Source organism: Cyrtonyx montezumae, unplaced genomic scaffold (assembly GCF_038088225.1).
Source record: "Cyrtonyx montezumae isolate F1298 unplaced genomic scaffold, pur_monq_1.0 scaffold_8, whole genome shotgun sequence".
NCBI classification, from domain to species: Eukaryota; Metazoa; Chordata; class Aves; order Galliformes; family Odontophoridae; genus Cyrtonyx; species Cyrtonyx montezumae.
In genome coordinates this window covers 52,636,940-52,650,666 of record NW_027072089.1, presented here as the reverse complement: position 1 = coordinate 52,650,666, position 13,727 = coordinate 52,636,940, and the positions used below count along the sequence as shown (strand labels likewise).

The window sequence follows — 13,727 nt, the reverse complement described above, 5'->3', positions numbered from 1 at the left end:
ATACAGCACAAGGAACAAGCAAGAACAAAAAGCCTTGGCTCAGTCCCAGAGCTTGATGTCAATGTCATAAGGGAAACATGGGGAGAAGAATCCTGTGACTGGTGTGCTGTGATGGACGGCTATGGGCTTTTCAGAAGAGAAAGGCAGGGCAGGCAAAAAGGGAGGTGGGGCTGTCTGCAATGGACTAGCTGGATTGTATGGAGCTGTTGTCAGTTAGCAATGACTCAGTTGAGAGCCTCTAGGTAAGGATTAAGGAACAAGCAATCAAAGGGGATGACACTGAGGGAGTCTTCCATACACCACCTAACCTGGATGACAGCACAAATGAATTACTCCTTAAGGAACTAGAAGAGACTTCTAGATCAAGTGCCTCTGCTCTTACAGGGGACTTCAACTTGCCAGATGTTAACTGGGAACACCACTCAGCTGATACAAACAGGTCCAGGATTTTCCTAGTAAAGGTACTAAGGGAGTTTATGAGGCAAGGCACCCTCTTAGATCTCTCTTTTTGTTAACAGAGAAGATTTCATGGGTGTAGTGGTGATTGGTGGCTGCCTTGGCCATAGTGACCATTAAGTAGTCAAATTTAAAATCTTTGGTGACAGGAGGAAAAGTGCCATCAAAACTTCAGCCCTCGATATGGAGACTAATGAAATACCCTAGTTAAATCTCCAAATGAAGATTCCATCTACAAAAAACACTGGACTAAACTCGGAAAATAGTCTTGCTAAGATTTAAAACTGATAGATAACTATTGGGAAGGATTTGGTTTTAAAAGACAGTCACAAAAATTAAAGTATAAAATTCACAAAAGAATTGGCTACTTATCCAGATAATAATTATACAGGGTATCACAAAATACAAAAAGAGATGGTTTTGTGCTCTTTTATTGAAGGATATGACGGCATTATTATTCAATAGAAAGCTTACTGCACTTTTCTAATGTAAGCATATACAGAAAAAATGAAAATTCTAAACTGATGAATTTTAGAATTGATTCTGTACAAAATTTGTTTGCTTCTGTTCTTAAATCATAACTCCGTATGTTTACCATTAAATACTGCCCAAGAGATCAGAAGTCACACAAAATTTCACTTTTCATTATTACTGTATGTATACCTGTAGTAGTCTCACACATGGTTCAGTCTTCAGAATTGTTTCACTTGTAGCCAGTAGCAAGCATCAAATTTACAAACTCTGTAGATCACTCTGACAGCAGATAAGACTCTGATTGTACAACAGTCCACTAGTGTTTTAATACTGATTCTAACAGTACATTGGCCATAGTATTCAAGCAACATCTCAGAATGATATGAAGACAGATGGACAACTAAACTTTTTTTTTTCTGTAATGTGCACAAATCTGTCAGAAATGGTCATGTCTAGACTGCATATGAATTAGAATATCCCATGCTGAACACATGGTTAAGTACATATTAGTAGCACACAAAACTTCCTGCCTCATTTAGAGATGCCATTCTTATTAGCTTGTCTTCACTCCAAAAGAAAAGTGTTCTAAAAATGTTGAAACATTTAATCTGTTAACAGTCCCATATACCTTACATGTTTTAAGTAGCCAAATGTAATTCCAGCTGAGCAGTGACAGAGAATGAAAAATAGATCTGGTGTTCCACATTTGGAGCAGTAAATTATCATGTTATTCATTGAACTCTCCCTAGGCTCAGCCAGTCATACATCATCTGTCAATACTCCAAATTCAATCTATAAATTAATGCCATGATTTTTGTACTGTCACTAAATGTACGCTATTCTCAGGGGAGGTCAGGAACCACAGAAGTCACATTATTTTATGGGGTGATATATATTCACATATCCCAAGAGATCTGAACTATATCCCACATAGAAGAGCAGAAGCCTTTTTTATCTAAGATGATGTCTGGCTTCTACTCCAGCACAGGTAAAATTGTGGAGAGCAGGTAGGGTATTACACCAATGATTGTGAAGGTAAAGGAGAGAGAAATATGCTCATACACAATACAGTTTGTCAGATTGGCATGAATTAATAATTTGTATCTTCTATTATAGTTAAAGAAAGGGAAAATAATAGAAAAAAAGAACTTTACCACCTATACCACCTATGTACTTCTCTGTTGGTGTGTTAAGACAGAGTCAGTGTACCCCGGTACCTTTCTGGAAACCAGAATGTGACAGGATAAGGAATTTGAGTGATTATCAAAGCAAGCAAGTATCTGAGCTTCATATCCAAGAGTCTTAATAATGGTAGCCCTGATAATTAATTAAATATATAGATAGATAGATATAAACACAGAAAGTAAGTGATATACAGTTAAGTTATATTGTCTTAAATCTGCTTATTTGGCACAGTTTCCTGTCTGGAGCACAAGTCTTATGAGGAGTGGCTGAGGGAGCTGGGATTGTTTAGTCTGGAGAAGAGGAGAATCAGAGGAGACCTTATTGCACTCTACCACTTCCTGAAGGGGGGTTGTGGTGAGGAGGGGGTGGGCCTCTTCTCCCTGATAAATAACGACAGGACGAGAGGGAATGGCCACAAGTTGTGCCAGGGAAGATTTAGATTAGATTTAAGGAATATTTTTTTCTCTGAAGGAGTGGTCAGGCACTGGAATGGCCTGCCTAGGGAGGTGGTTGAGGCACCATCCCTAGCGCTGTTCAAGAAGCGTTTAGATGAGGTGCTAAGGGATTTGATTTAGTAGTTCAGTGGGTAGGGATAGTGATAGGAGGATGGTTGGACTAGATGTTCTTGTAGGTCCTTTCCAACCTAATGTATTTATGAATCTATGAATCTCAATTTCCTCACATAACTGCATGTTCTGTGGGTCCTAGATACGCTTGCTGAAAACAGAGGTAATGAAAGCTAACTCTAAAGCCTGAATAGTACCATAAAACATGGCTTGCCTTATCAAAAGTCTAGCATCATCTTCTATGGTACAAGCAAGATGACTGTTTCAACTCCACTGCAAACCAGATGAGAAGAGTAGTAAATGTGCTAAGATGTGATGCCTTCCTAAGATAAAGCTGCACTATTTACAGAGCAGAGCTGGCTTGCAGCAGGCTGACTTGGCTTTAGAACAACGAGTTGTTGTGTCTTGATACAAATACATAACAATGAAACTTCTTTATTGACCCAGCTCTTCATCAGGCATTGAAAAATACAGCCCTCTGCAGATGACACATTTTAATATGCTGCTAAAACTTTTGCGATATTTTACAGGATAAGACTCAAGGCAGTGATGATTTGTTCCTAAGAGTGTTTTTCCTAGAGCTGGCTGAGACTTTTCTGATTAAATGTAGATTCATTAAGATGTAAACACACTGTCAGAAATCTACTCAGTTACTCTGACTGTCTACCTGGCAAGATACTGAAGGATTTTGGCATCAAGGGCTGCTGGGAGTCAATAGTCCAAAAGCCTGGGGAAGAATAACTGCACTGGAATAATTACACAGGTTCTCAAGTCCTGCCTATATTTCTAATGAAAAACTCTTGTTTAAATCTCATTTTCACAAGAAAACTTTTAACACTGTTGAATTGTAATTGAAGAAAATAGGACGTAGTAGATTTGAAAACATAAAAATGTACATTATTCTATTTTATTGTGCCAGATGTTAGTCTAAATCTAGGGAAAAAATGAATTTGTTTCTCATGGGTTTACAATGAACTTATTAAAACGTAGGTGTCATTCAGTTCTCTTCCAAAGTGTCTAGCACATTAATCAATAAAAGACATAACTCAGGGTGGGATGCATTAACAAGGCAGAGAATATAGGCTTTTGTTCTAGTTTCAGCTATACAGTCATATGTCATTTTCTTTTCAGTCTTAGAACTCCTAATACATATTTGTTTAAATTCTAAACAGACATAACCTACAAGTTACATTACACTACACATACATAGCGTATGTGTAGCATATATGTACATATATACACACAAATATATGTGGGCTGCTCTGAAAGTAATGCCTTTCATTGTACTGGAGTTATTGACATTGGCTCACAACGTCAGAGGCAGATACTGCTGGTATCGCAGTAGAGGTTGAACCTTCCCACCAATATCCCATTGCATTTTGTTGCTGTGTGACAGATGGCAGCAGAGGGCAGCAGTCGGACAGAATGCACATTTGATGTGGAAGTGCAGGTGAAGCAAAGGGGTGTCACTGAATTCCTTCACGTGGAAACAGCTGCACCCGTTGACATTAACTGATCTTTGCTGAATGCTTATGGAGACCAAATAGTGGATGTGAGCACAATGAGGTGATCAGTAGTGCATTTCAGCAGTGGTGACAGAAACATGAAAAAAAATACACATTCCAGATGCTCATGCACAGCTGTCACATCACAAAATGAAGAACTTTTGGAAAGGTATACCTGGTGGTAATAAGTATGATGAAAAACAGTGCTTGTAGCTGAGAATTCACTCTGTCTTACTGTGATCTTTGTGCCTGTTGAAGTTTCCATGGAAATAAATAAGAGGCTTCAATTTCAGAGTGACCAATGTACATATACATTATACACTTTAACTTCTAATTTCTTAGGGCAAATTACTTTCAACCTTATATTCTATCGTAAATGGACAATGATTGTTTTCTTCACTTCTTTTTATTTCAGTCCAGGACTTACTCTATGTAGTTACGTGCTGCCTGATAATGAAATCACCTAAAACGATTAGCTAAATGGCAGTCAGACTGTCATGTTAAATGCCGTGACTATTAAGGATTCAGTTCTATGATCGCTATAATAAAATAAAGGAAATATGCTAAAGAACCTGAATAGCATGAATTAAAACACAACACTAAGGAATATAATATGTCAAAGTATTTTAAAAAGTCAAAAGACTTCTATATTATGGAAAACTGGTAAGAAATGCCTTTGCTTAATGCAGAATAACAAATACTTAGCATGAGTTGTTCCATGAACACTAGAGAGGTTGTGAACATGCATGATTAAAAGGTAGTTTAAAAGTGAAGGCATTAAATTTGTTTGCAATCCCTTTTCCAGTTCCATGTGTCATTTCACAACTTGAGTCGAACATGTAAGAAGGCATTAAAAGGCAACATTGATAGGATTTAATTTCTGTGTTATGCAAAATAGTGATTTGAATGAGTGGGAGTTTTGCTTTGTTTTGTTTTGAGGAGGAAGACACTCTGAGCTTACTCTTGCTTCAGAACATATTTAATCTATTCTCATGCAGTTTGGAAAGCCAACTGTGCAATTTCTCTGAATACCAAGATATGGCCACAGGATAAAAGCATCTACATAAATTACCAGATCAGATTGCGTATGTGGATTAATAAGAAAAACATTTTCTCTACTTTGCTTTTATTTATTTTACTTTGCAAAATTTCACATTTCTTAGTGATAATAGCAATTGTAAATGCATACTAAAACCTTATGCATGGGTGTTTTAAGGGAGGCAGACACTATATGTGTGTGTGTATATATATATATATATATATATATATATAATATGTAATACCTATGGAAATTCTCTACCTGAGATTTGTTGGCTTTGTTATATTCATCTACCACTCAGTTTATGAAGTCTCACTTCCACACCTTCTGCAAAGTACTAATATGATCTCAAAATATGATACATTTTTTATATACAAAATTCATTCACATTTCCAAATGGTCTCCAAAGGTACTTTTAGTGTTTTGGTCAACAGGTCAATAGTAAATGTGAGATGTACTTACATAGTGGGATATATAGCATAGAAGGCGTACTGAAAACAGGTAGTGACTTACTGCTTTACCTTCCAATGTATTTACATGTTCAGATATAAATTTGGATGTTAACAATCATGATTAAAACTATTCAGTCATTGAAATTCATTTATGCCATGAATTATAAAAAGGATAAAACAGTATCTCCATATCTTTGCTTCACAGGACTGGCAATTATTTATGATACACTAAACTTATCAAATCCCCTCAGAATCTCAAAATGAGATCAGGAAGAAATCTTGTTATATATAAATTCAAAAAGTATTAATTCTTCCATATTTGAATTTTAAGATAAACAGCTGAAGGTCAAAAAGAACTTTTTTTCATGTTGTTGGCCAAATATTAGACCATGTTGTTAGACAACATTTTTAGGGGCTTGAGCCACTACATTGGTACAGACTTTTTTCTGTTACAAAACATGCTGTCTGTAGTTACTGCAAGGTTCTTTAGATGCTTAGCAACTTAGGGAAAAACATATTTTAAAACTTTGGATTAGTCTGTCAGATTCTTCCATACCTCTGCATGCCTGAGGTTCCAGACTTCACCATCGCTAACCCACCTTCTATCTTTTCACAACTGGGAAGGTAAAGAGATGCCAAACTTCTAGAGCAGAGGCTTGAGATATTGACATTTGTATAAGTCTCTCTGAAATTAACATTCAGCTGAACGTGCACTATCTACAAGATTAAGCTGAAATCTGCTTTCTTTCTCCTGATTGTATTCTGCAGTTTCTCAGCTTCTGTAGGAAGGAAGAGTATTTTTTACTCTCCCACTCTCAAGGAGTCCTACACACTGTAGCATGGATGAGCTGTTATTATCTTAGCTATCTTGCTTAACTTTTGTTCCTATGGGAACAGTTTAAATTTAAATCCTTCTGAGCTGAACTGTGATAAGGAGAGCACTTACTGTGTCTACACTTAAATATATTTGCCTAGGAAGAAAGAATTAATACAGAGCTATTTCACTTTCATGGTGTTACATGTAACTAAAGAGTGCCTAGGCAAATTTAATGTAAGTGAATAGCAAGAGTAACTAACACATATCACATCTATGTATCTGCACAAATCTATGTACTGGAACCCTTAATGAAATAAAGAAAAATTTCCAGCTTCTTTCCAGCGTAAGAGAGAATTTAATAATGTTGTACCTGAGTACCTGTCCTACCAAAGATTGTCTCCTCGAGATAGGGTATTTTTTTTTTAATTATCTCTTCCAGTTATTAATTATACATACTGCTAGCGTGTGTCAGAAAATTGTAACAATGTAGTTCATAAAATAACCACCGGAAAATAAGGAACAATAAAAAGCAAATATGATGCATGAATGAAAATCCAAATATTTCTAAAGATTTATAAAAATCTGTAATTTTTAAAGTAAGAATAAAGAAACTTTTTTTAAGCAATCACAAAATAATTAAGAAATAAAAGTCATTATTAATTACATGGGAACATCAGTCAAGGAAAAAAAAGAACACATCTTCAATTTTAATCTATAAGTGTAACATTTATAACCATGACTCAGATTGAGCTTTTCCCTGAAAAGTGGAGAGTGATTGAGATACTATGATCAAAAAGCAGGACGGCAGGAATCCAGAGCAACATGATTAGCCTCATGCAATGCCTGTCTTTTCACTTTTTAATTTGACCTCAAAAAAAAAAAAAGAAAAAAAATGTGGCACATGGGGAAGTATGAATATACACAGGAAAATACAGATCCTTCACCTTTAACAAAGAAAAAAAAATACAAAAAGAAAATAACCCCCAAAATAGAAAGCATAAAATGTAGAGTCACCAGTTTTTATGTAGCTACAACAGAGAAATATGCCTTTTGGAAGATATTCGACTATACAAACTTATTTTTCTATAAATAATAAGGGGTTCTTCTTGCATCCCTGTTTTTGATACGAAGATTCTATTTGGGAAATTACACCTCCATGATCCTTGAGCTTCAAATACAGAAAGCTAGCAGTGAAAATCTGGTTATTTTTAAAGCTTGTGTAGTTATTTGCACTGTTAGCATCACCAGCAGGAATGATCACTAATAGTTCATCTCAAAGCCTCAATGTGTCACTGTGATTTCAATCCCAAACCTTCAGGCTTCTTAGCTGTCAAAGGAAACAGTGATATGAATTACATCTAATGTTCTACTGACATCTGCAAAACTATTCAAGCACAGGAAATGGAACAGAGTTATCTTTGCTTTCACTCGTGAAAAGGAGAAGAAGCACAGTACATAACCCGTGGTAATTTGGAAATAGCCACAAAGATTTTTCAGTTAAAAAAATGAACAGAATTTGTGCCTTTTTTCAACAAAAGCAGCAATGTATTATTATTATTATTATTGTTTTTTTTTTCAAAGATGAAGAGAAAGTGATGCAAGAAAATGGCGACAATAAGATTAAAAGAAGAAAATACATACAACACCAAAAAAGGCACACTACTGAACACACTGACACATGACACGGAACATCGTTGATTTTCAACAAAAGGAAAAAACTTTTTTTTTTTCAGTTAAACCAAGAATTACTTGGGAATTTGAAATAGATTTTACACAAGCTTGTGATTCAGTAAGCCTAAGTTGACGTTCCTTAACATTTTCCTGATATCACTGAAGGGAAAATCATGCTTCCATGTGGTTCATAACTGACATGGTACAACCCAGAAATCTCTTTCCCAATAAGCTAGCCATTATTCAGCTTTTTTGTTAGCAACTTCCACAGTAGTAATACAAGCTTCTGTTGTCCCACGCCTACTACAACAGCTTCCAGCTCTAATCAACATTCATGTCCTTCAATCTCATTTTCTTGCTAGACATAAGCAGTCAGTACTACACACTGCATCATATCTACAGCTTCAGAGAGGGTTTACAGGGCATTCTGTCTCACTGCAGACACTTGGGTGACTGCCACATTAGAGACATCAGCTTTGTAGGGAAATATGCTTCTCAATAGCTACATTTGTCTGAGCACAGCTATACATCTATACTATCTATACAAGACTAACAGTATCCTTACCTGAAAAAAAGCAACAAAAAAAACCAAAACAACCCACCATCACCAAAAAACCTACAGCAGTATTTTGAAAAATAGCATTAGGAAAAGACAGCACCTCAGACTCAGTAGCTAGAATGGCTCTACTTCATTTGCCATTTTACTATCAGAAGTTCAGCACTGGGTAAAAATAGCAGGAAGCATGGCAGGTATGACAGGATGAAGGCAGTTTTCTTACCTGGCAGGAGTGCACCAGGGTATACTGGAAGTACTCCTATCCACACGTCCAATTTATTTAAACATTGAATAAATGATGCAAGAGGGATGAATGAAAAAAACACATTGAAAGTTTTAAAAATGTCCTTATGTGCTAAGAAATCATTTACACCTTCAGTCTATGTTACTATGGACAGTTGGTCATCTACTTTTACGAGGGCTGCTCTGAAAGTAATGCCTCCTATTTTGTTATGTCGACTGCTGATAACAGAAACAGATGCCAGTGGTATGGCAGTAAAGGTTGAACTTTCCCACCAACACTCCACTACATTTTGTTGCCATTAAATCAATGTTAACAGGCAGGTAGTTAGACAAAAAAGTGTCTGACATGGAAGTGTGTATAAAGCAGAGGTGTGCCAGTGAAGTCCTCCATGCAAAAAAGCTAGCACTCATTGATATTCATCAACGCTTGCTAAACATTAATGGAGACTAAACAGTGAGCACAGTGAGGTGGTGGTCAGTGTGTTTCAATAGTGGTGACAGTGACAGTGGGTCACCTCTGCTGATGCAGATATTTAGGAGAATGGCATGTAGGCTCTTGTTCACCACTGGTGAAAATGAATAGCTAATGATGGTGATTGTGTTGAAAAACAGCGTTTTATAGCTGAGAATTTGCTCTATTAAATAATATTAATGTATCTTTATCTACTGTAGTTTCCATGAAAATAAATAGAATGCATTATTTTCAGTGTGACCTATGTATAGTTTGTATTCGTTCTTGTGATAAGGTTAATTTTTTTTTTTAATTATGATTTTTTCCCCTGATGTATTTAGAAGACAACAGTAGAATATTTTCAGCTTTTGTTATGCTGGAGTAAATAGGCTAGACTCCTCAAAACTGCTTCAACTTTATTCACATTATTCTATCCTTTCATTTTTAAGCTGCTCATGCATTTGGCAACACTAAACTTTATCAGAATGTTAGGAATCAGAGAGTATAGCAGTTTCATCTTTTTAAACCAACTCAGAATTTATGATTCTTGATAGCAATATTGTAAAACTCCCTTAATGACAATAACTTTCACATAACTTTCAAGAAGTCTGAAAATGAAATATCAGCATGATCCTTTCTAAGGTGGCAGCAGTTCCCATGGTCTGAAGAAGGATTCCCACTGCTTTGAGTTGAATGAGTGATAGACTACTTTTCACATACTTTAACCAGCCATGACTTCTCATTACTTTACTTCCATTGAAACAAATCTATTTGAGATGATTTAAAACACTTCTTGGTAATCATTGAAGTCATAACTCTCTGTTACACTGGAGGTCAGAAAGAAATAAAGCAACAGTAAGCAGGTTCCTTCTCTCCCTGAAGAGAGATGACTCTTTCTTAAAGACTTGTTATCCCACAGTTTTAACTGGGGAATTGTAATACCTGAGATTGCTTTGGTCTTCAAAACTTTTCAATAGACTTCAGAGTCAAATATATTCTGTTGTAGAGTTGGAAGTTCTGGTGGTAGTGATGGGAAGAGTTAGATGATAGCAAAAGCATACTGAACATTTCTGTTTTTCAACAGAACATCTTCATTAGTAAATGAAGACTACAAAAAATTAGGTGCTTACTGGAATGCTAATCTGATGAAATTCTAATGGAAATATGCATGCTACAGCACATCCAGAGCTCAGGCTTGCCAGCAGCTGCTTTACAGGCAATAAGCACGCTAAGGATCCAGAACAACACGCTGATTTTCATCCTACACACTTAGTTTTAGACTGTATAGGGAAAGACAGCAAAACATACTATCAAAACCAAAATGATATGTGTTATAAAACTAAAGCCCCAGGTACAAGTCTAATAAGAAGCCTATCTCACATTGTTCAGTCCCCACATAAACCTGACTCAGCTTTGAGAACTATTTCTTCCTCCTTTCCAAGAAATTACTGACCCTTACTGACTTCACTGTGATCAGTTTTGGGCACCTCAATACAGAAAGGACATCTAGGTGCTGGAGCAGGCTCAAAGAAGGCTTGTGAAGGGCCTGGAGAATATGCTCTATGAGGAACAACTGAAGGAAATTGGGCTGTTTAGCCTGCAGAAGAGGCTGAAGGGAGACCTTATTGCTCTCTTCAAGTACCTGAAAGGAGATTGCATTGAGAGCACTGTTGGTCTCTCACTGGTGACAAGTGACAGGACAAGGGAAACGGCCTCAAGTTGCACCAGGGATGGTTTAGGTTGGTTATTAGGAAGAGATTTTTATAGAAGGGGTTGTTAAGCACTGGAACAGGCTCCCCAGGGAGGTGATTGAGTCTCCACAGCTGAATGTGTTTAAAATCTGTGTGGATGTGGTGCTCAGGGACATGATTTAGCAGTGGGTTGTTAGAGCTAGGGTAGTATGGTTAGGTTGCAGTTGGACTTGATTATCTTAAAGGTCTTTTCCAACATGAGCAATTCCCTGATTCTATGCTCAGGACACCACCTGAAATGGGATCAGTGCTGCTGTCTTTCCATTTGCCTCTGGATGACAGGACGATAGGAAGCAAGCTATCTCCTGTTTATCTAGAGACATGAAAGTGGAAAAGCACAAAACTTTGAGCTTCTAAGTAATTCACGAAGGTCAAACACCTGAGATTTAGAATAAGAGTTCTGACTGAACCAAAACCACTTGAGCATGTAATTTCCACTGAAGTCATGGGGAAAAAAGAAGTATTAGTGGAGGAAAGGATTTTTGTTTTAACTGAAGAATTGGCGTGACTTGACAAAACAAACCCTATTGTGTATATACACCATGAGAATGTTAAAAGTTTAGGCACTGTCCCATAGGAGCCACTGCCATTAAACATTTCTTTAGATCTCTGAGAAGAAGAAAACTTTTTTAAAATAACAAGCAGCTCTCTAACTATTCCCCAAACTTCAAAAAGTTTCATGAAGTAAAGCAAAGTACTTGATATACTTCAGCAGCATTAAAAACAATAACAGTTCACTGTGGAAAGATTTAGAATTCTAGAGAGTCAGATTTTAATGAAACAATGCAGTGGATATATCTCATGCAATGAACATGAACAAGTTTGGACTGTTGAGACTGACTGAAGGCATAAAGAACGTCAAACTGGTTTAAATTTCATCATACCATATAGCCATAGAATTGGAAAGGACCTTTAGAGATTATCTTGTCTACCTACTCCACCATGAGCAGGGAAATCTCACACTACATCAGGTTGCCCAGACTCATCCAACCTTACCTTGAACACTTTCAGGGATGGATTATCCACACTTAAGCTTTCTAATCTGTCAGAAAATGCAAGATAGCCAGTACTTTTATAGCTCCATTTATATTCTTAGATCAGGAAGTTGCATGCAACAACATGATCCTCTGAATCTGTTTTTTTTTTGTTGTGTTGTTTCTTTTTTTCCCGAGCTGTACAGGCCCAGCTCTCTTAGACTCTCCTCATACTTAACATGCTCTAAATCTCTGGTAGCCCTTCAATCTCTTTGTTCCTGAGCCTCAATACTCTTACTGTAGCAGGACTCAAAACTGGGCAAATTTGTCTTACAGAGGTTGCCTTACAGAATAGAGGAGAAAGAACGCCTGGACCTGCTATCAACTCACTTAAAAATACAGTCCAGGACAAGTTCAGCTTGCTGTCCACTAAGATTCCAGGGCTTCTTTCAGATCTTTAGCCCACAGCTTTCAGAGTTGCCTGAAATTATTCCATCCCACAGGCAAGACCATTTACTCTTGAATTCTGCACGATTTCTACAGCTCATTTCTCTGGCCTGCCCAGGTCCCTGTAACAGCAGCCCTGCCTTCCCAATTTGAGTCACCCCAATTTGGTGCCATCTGCAAACTTGCTGAGAGTGCCCTTCATACCATCATGCAGACTGTCAATAACAGAATCACAGAACTGCAGGGGTTGGAAGGGACCTCAAGAGATCAAGACCTAGTTTGCACCGGTAGGCATTCAGACGTGTCTTGAATATCTCCATAGGAGATATTCACACAACCTCTCTGAGCAACCTGTTCCAGTGCTCCATCACCCTCACTGTAAAGAATGAAGATGTTAAAGAGAGTTAGTCCCAGCAGATCCCTGAGGCTACATAATAGCCACCAGTCTGTTTCTGCACAACTTTTCACAACTCCATGCCTGTTTTCTGTCTGTTTTCGGTCTTTTTTCTATCCACTTAATCACTATGTGTCACATTGTTTTTGGGTGGGGCTACAGAGGAGGTTACTGGAGGCTGTCAGAGGTTGCTAAATCATGGTGCTTAACAGCTACTTCATCAGTAACAATTTTTACTCATTCATTTTTTAAACAATTTTTTTCATGTGAAATATACATAAGACAGTTATGTACAAAATGCATTTCCAAACTAGAAAACACTACAGTTTAATAGTGCAGTGCTCACTGTCACCCAAAAGTCATAGAAATGACCTGTTGTTATATACCATGATTCACTCATTCATTATATCACATAGCTGTCTAAACTGCAGGCTGCTTGACATCCAGTCTTACAATATCCTGGGGTTTCAGCTGTTAATTACCTCTTCTCTGCAGTGCCATTATACTTATTATAAATTAAGTGCCTATGGTACAACCTGGTGGAAAATGAGTATGTTTCATATGTTGACTTAAGTCAACAATATCCCGTAGGTACTGTTTAGTCATTTTTACAAGTTTAACTTAAAGTCTCCAGTTTTCAGACCATCTTGCTGCAGGCAAAGTTGAATAATTGAGGAAAGAGCTCTAAAACACCTTAAACATCACTGTAAGTATGTTATGAAAGGAAAAACGAACAACAACAACGT

General features: G+C 37.1%; 1 protein-coding gene across 1 annotated transcript in view; it reads right to left on the bottom strand.

The window, feature by feature from the left end:
• Positions 1-13,727, bottom strand: part of DOK6 (docking protein 6) — a 238,195-nt gene that overhangs the window by 111,476 nt on the left and 112,992 nt on the right. The gene's annotated exons all lie outside the window — the stretch shown is intronic.